Raw genomic sequence first — 6407 nt, 5'->3', positions numbered from 1 at the left:
CCATGAAAAGATATTAATGGAGATGGATTTTAACTTGAAATAAGGGAATTTTTTTTTTTTTTTTAAACATTTAGAGCTATCTGACATTCTATGATTTCCTTGGGGGGTAGACAATAATATGCCATAGAAGAGTTCAAGTTGAGCTTGGATGTCCTTTCACAAAGGTTCAATGAAACAGAGAATCCAGAATTGGGATGAAACAGATAACTTCTAAATTTCCTTTAAACCCAAGATTTCATCATTTTCCATATAAATATTACTAACTCCTCAACTAGAAAAATGCCAACACACATTTTGACAGAATGTAATAGGATTTAAAGCACTTTGCAAATACAGTTTTTATGAAAAATGTCTTCCTTTATTAAAAAAAAACAAAGCCCTGTAGGCTACAAACTATTATTGAAGGAAGACATTTTCAAAAAGTAAGGCAACAAAAATGTATTTTCTCTAAATGGCATTGACAGTGATTAACGGTTTCATTGCCAGGTGGTTCACTGAATTGAAAAAACTCTCTGTGATGTTAACACAATCATACAAAACCCAGGGAATACCGTATTCCATTGTCTCTAAATTTCTAAGCTGTAAGAAACTGAGAAGATTCTTTGAATTATTTTAAGGAATAAATCAGAATCCGAACTCTTCTCCCAAACCTTTATAAATGAAAAGAATGTCACCAGAGCACATTCTATTAAACCTAAACAGATAGCTCAGATATTTTATCCACCACTCCCCAAAACACTCACACAAACTAGTCCCTTTCACAACTCTGGGACCGTTTGTGTATTTTCAATTATTGTTCTTAACTAGAGGGTAAGAACTAGGTTATTCTAGTTTATCATTTACATAGCAAGCAGATGTTGACACTCAGTAATCATGTCTTAAACAAGAAGGGACAAGGAAAGCCACTTAGTTTGAAATCCTGGTCTTACAGACTCCACCAGACAGAATCTGACATCATGAAGCTTTTCATAATCTCTTTCATAATCTCGTACTCTTCATGTAAAAACCTTTGAAAATGTAAACACACACATAACCATTCATTAGCTCTCTGCTCTGTTTATTTAAGTGGATTATATTTATTAAGAGCATTCAAAAGAATCCAGCCTCTTCTGTTTGCAAATTGGATTCTCAAGTCATCTTAAAGATACCATTCCCAACATAAGTAAAAAACATGCTTTCTACCTATTTTAAAGTCTAACTTGAAAGAAATATAATCATGAATGCAGGCTCTTGTAAAACCCTTTTAAAACTCATTTTTGGAAATATAAAAAAAATAGAATAGTTACAAAGAAGAAAATAACAATGATTCATATTGCCACCAGGAAAAATGAAACTAAACCTTGGTATTTTCTCTCCCTTTATTTTAAGGAACACACTTTAGAAAATATCCTATATGTTGATTATCAAGATTTCAAATAAGGCAGAAGGTTATGAAGACACCAGTTTTTAAAAAATCATCTCTTAACAATTTCCATCATTAAACTTAGTGAACTTCATTTCAGACATCTATCTATCTGTTAGCATGGATGGATATTTAGGTAGAAATACTTTTATACAGTTGAATAGAGATGATGTGTATAATAAACATGATTAATTTTTAAAAATTTTTCAAGCAATTAAACAATTGAAACTAGAGTCAAACTTCACATAAGTTTACCCCTTTTCAAGATACATTATTTCTTTTTTAAAAAAAATCTCTCTATGGCTGAAGTGTCATGAAAACTGTTAAGAAGCTGGAGTCCTTGTTATTAATTATATTATTGTTTTTATGAGCTTTCTTCCTCAGACAGTATCAATTGACTTCCTTTTTTGAAAGTTAACACTTTTGAAAGTTCCTCTCCGCCTCACCTCTGGAATGTTTTTAGGTGTTATTATTATTTCTGCATTGTTCAGGTTATATATTCAATTTTGCTATGGAGATGTATTTTGAGAATTATTTAGTAGTGGCTCTGTGCTTAAATGATTGAAAGCATAAACCTTTGGGAGTGATATCTTTGTGTTTTACTTTCAGTTATTTTATCAACTGTCTGATAAACAATACCCACTGACTTGACGCAATCATTCATCATCCCCCATTTGTAGGGTCTCAAAAGCTGCGTAAACCATTATCACTCATCACTGAAAAGTTGTTGAGTACCAGTTGATGCTAAGCATTGCAGAATGCTGAAAATTCAGGGTTGGAGAGCTCATAGTCCCTACTTTCAGGAAGTGAGAGCAACCAAAGCGTTGTTAAAGTCCTAGTGTGTTGGATCCTTGAGAGCACTGCTGTTATTTTCTTAACATCAGAGCCCATCATGTGGCCTGGGATTCCTTGTGCTAAGTTGCTTCAGTCACGTCTGACTCTTTTCAAACCAATGGACTATAGCCTGCCAGGCTCCTCTGTCCATAGGATTCTCTAGACAAGAATACTGGAGAGGATCGCCATTTCCTTCTCCAGGAAATCTTCTCAACCCAGGGATCGAACCCTGGTCTCTTACCTCTCCTGCATTGGCAGTCGGGTTCTTTACCATTCTAGGCGCCACCTGGGAATCGCCTGGTATTCCTTAGGCCTGCAATTAATACTTGTTCAATTCAGTGGGCCTTTTTGTGCCAGAAACTGTGGTTAAGTGTGTTATGAATTATATCTAATTTTTTCTTGACAGCAAACATATTAGGTAGGCATTTATTGTCTCCCTTTTGTAGATGAGGAAGCTGAGTCACAGAAATAATATCCCAAAGTTATACAACAGAGTTTAATTGTAGAACTCATTCTTTTTTCATGACACCTGGTCATTTATGTTGGAAGTCATAGAGGAAAGAGGCACATGAACTACTGGTTAGAACTACTGATTATACTCATACCACTCAGTGGGATGACATAGAGCAAGCTCATCCTCTTTTTTAAAAACACTTTATTTATTTATTTATGGCTGAGCTGGGTCTTTGTTGCTGCATACAGGCTTTCCCTAGTTGTGGTGAGCAGGGGCTACTCTCTAATTGTGGTGCTTGGGCTTCTCATTGTGGTGGCTTACTCTTGTTGCAAAGCACAGGCCCTAGGCACACGGGCTTCAATAGTTGCAGCATGTGGGCTTAGATGCCGCAAAGCACATGGAATCTTCCCAGACCCGGGATCCAACCTGAGTCCCCTCCACTGCAAGCTGGATTCTTAACCACTGGACCACCAGAGAAGTCTGCTCCTTCCATTCTTTAAGCCTCCGTTTTCTATCTGTGAAATAGGATTAAGGGTGGGAAGAGTAAATCAAATGATTCAGGCAAATGTTTAGCATAATACTTGTCACAGGTGCTCAAGAAAGAGTAGCATTTCATATTATGTCTACAACGTGCTATGCAAGTTCAAAGGAAGGAATCATTTTTCCCCCTGGATTTTCAGGAGAGGAGACACTCATACTTGGGATGTACTGGCAGCATAGGCATTCATCTGGGCAGAGGTAGATGGAGTCTTAGCAGAAAGAAAAACATGAAACAGGACTGGAGGGTGGGATGTTTCAAGAGAACAGCATTGAAACATGTATATTATCCAGGGTGAAACAGATCACCAGCCCAGGTTGGATGCATGAGACAAGTGCTCGGGCCTGGTGCACTGGGAAGACCCAGAGGGAGTGGGTAGAGAAGGAGGTGGGAGGGGGGATCGGGTTGGGGAATACATGTAAAACCATGGCTGATTCATGTCAATGTATGACAAAACCCACTACAATATTGTAAAGTAATTAGCCTCCAACTAATAAAAAAAAATGAAAAAAAAAAAGAAAGAAAGAAACAGGACTGGAGATCCTGCTGAGTATTTGCATTCCTCTATTCAACTCCAGAAACTTCCTTCCTTCACTTGTACGTCTCGGGAGCATCCAAACAGGAGTATCTGTGTTTAGAAAGGCTGACTTGCAAATAGAGCATCGTATCTTACTGGACCATCTTCCCAGGGAGAATTAGTCAGTGTCTGACCGCTCGGAGGAAATGTGAGTTGACGGGGCATTTTTAGGCCTATTGGTCCAGGAGGCCAGGGGCCATCCCAGTCCAGCTTAAGAGTGCTTGATGGTCCTCAGAAGAATATCCGCCTGTCAGACATTCTAGAAGTGTTTCTCACCCTTGTTTTCATTCTTTCTCCATTAGACTTGTCTATAATTGCTGTCCCCACCCCCACCATGAAATGTTAATAGCACAGATAACTGCATCTCAGGTTATGTGCTGAGTGTTCATCCTACTTCATACATAAAAAGAGGAAGATTTTTGACCCTTTCCCCAAGAACCAACTTGTATGAAACAGACTTCAGAGGGCCTTCTCAGGAAAGCTGCTGATCTGGAGCTGACCCTGAACGTGAAAGCTCTAACTGCTGTGCCTCCAAATAGCCACTTTTTTTTTTTTTAATTATGCTTTCAGTTGCACTTCTGCAATGAGCCCTTCTAGAAAAATAGTGTGGGCTACGGCACCAGCTTCCCAACTGGTTTCTCTCTGTCCGTGTTTCCTTGCCTGCCCTTTCACAGTCAGTTTATGAAATAGCAGCCCAAGTGACCTTTTAAAAATGTAATGAGATTGTGTCTGTCCTCTGCTTAAAACTCTCAAATACATTCCCACTGGACAAAGAGTAAAATTTGGACTTTATATCATGGCCCCCAAAGTTAGCCTGGTCTCCTTCCAAGCGCTCCGGTCTCTCTCACGCCAGCCTGCATGCCGGGGAGGATGCCCTGTGGACAGACAGACGCTGTCGGGTACAGAGGCACAGGTGTTGGCAGTGACAAGCTCTCGGTGTGTGTCAGTGACCGCTGAGAGGGTGTGGGTGAAGATACAGGTAAGCAGGGACAGTCGTGGATACAACACCGGAAGGGCAGAGAGAAGGGGATTTGTGTGCTCAGGGAAGTCAAGAAAGACTTCTCAGAACCGGTGACAATAATGGAACTGCGACATGAAAGATGATTACACATTAATTGGGTGATGGAGGATGGTGGTCGTGGTCTGAGCAGAAGGAACAGCATGCACAGAGCCCCACAATGGGAGGGAGTGGGCAGCGTGTGAGCCACTGGAAGGGAACTGTGGCTGCAGCAGGATATGAGATGCCGCTGCAGAAATAGGCAGGGTCCCCGTCATATAGGCATCTCCAGGCATGTTAAGGACTGCAGTTTGTCTTAAGAGGGAGATTGCCACTGGGGGGTTTTGACTGTGTGACTAGTTGAGGAGGAGACAGGTCAGATTTCATTTTGAAAAGATTACTCTGGTTGCAGTGTGAGCATAGACCAGTCAGGAGGCACTGCGGTGGGAGCGTGGCAAACTGGTGCATGTTTGCCCTGGGACCTGGCTGGGTTTATCACTGAAAGGCCTGCATCCGGGGAGTTCTCCAGTTAAAGGCAAGCCTGCCTGGTTGGTCACCCAGTGCTGGGTAGTCATTCAGGTGAGAGATTACGATGGTCTCATGAATGATGCAGGAGCATGTCTTCCGTGGACCCACATTAGAAGCAAAAGGGTCAGTACAATGAATCCCTATTTCTGAAAGCCCCTTCGAATTGGCCTCCTTAAATATATGGGCAGCACAGCAGTACACACACTTGCCTCATGTGCAAATTGCTGTAGGTGAGCCTTGATTATTTTTCCTATACAGGCTGGGTGGCATCACGTTTTTGACATCTCAAAGCCTGGAGCCTGCCCAAGCGAAGGTCGATAGAGGTAAGAAGGGGGACTCAAGTCATTGCCGCACCTTGAACCTCTGCTCATGATCAAGCCACCCCCTGTCCCCAGACTTCTGTGCTGTCTCTTCTTCCCCAGCTTCCCGATTCCAGCTGAGCTTTCCAGCCTATACTGTTAGGCCCCCAATGCCACTGAAACCAGCTTTCTGACCACGCTGTACTGCCGTGTATTTTGAGGGTTCCAAAGTGCACCCTAGATAGAGTTAATAGCTCCATGCTGAGACGTCAAAGCTGCTTCCCCCATCCCCTTAGCTTAATCTTCCTACTTTTTGTAGTCCCCAGAGGCAGAGGTGTTTGTTACTAAATCGCCCGAGAGAACTGAGGGAAGACTCGGTTGACTGACTGCTCCTGCTCTCACTATCAATGGCTAACTGGGCCCACTGTGTGCCAGGCACTGTTTTTAAATGCTTCACATACATAGTTATTAATATTTGTATTAATAAAGAGATTACTCACTGGAGAGACTTTTGCTGAGTACTCATGTTTTTCTAGTCAATTGCTCAAGGACAGGTTTTCTAGTCAATTGTAACCAGCAACAAAGCTCCTCTTTTCATGGTAGTTATCTGCTACAGTGTGTGGGGAGAGACTGAGTAGCTGATGAATATGTAATGTGGCAGCTGGTAAGTTCCATGGGACAGAGGCATTCGGGTGAGGACTGGAGAGTGACATTGGCCGTGGGCACTTTATCATGTCAAATAACCTAGGAAGCCTTTTCTTGAGGTGTCATTTGAGCA

This window comes from Dama dama, chromosome 12, assembly GCF_033118175.1.
Source record: "Dama dama isolate Ldn47 chromosome 12, ASM3311817v1, whole genome shotgun sequence".
NCBI classification, from domain to species: domain Eukaryota; kingdom Metazoa; phylum Chordata; class Mammalia; order Artiodactyla; family Cervidae; genus Dama; species Dama dama.
This window is presented reverse-complemented; position numbering follows the sequence as displayed.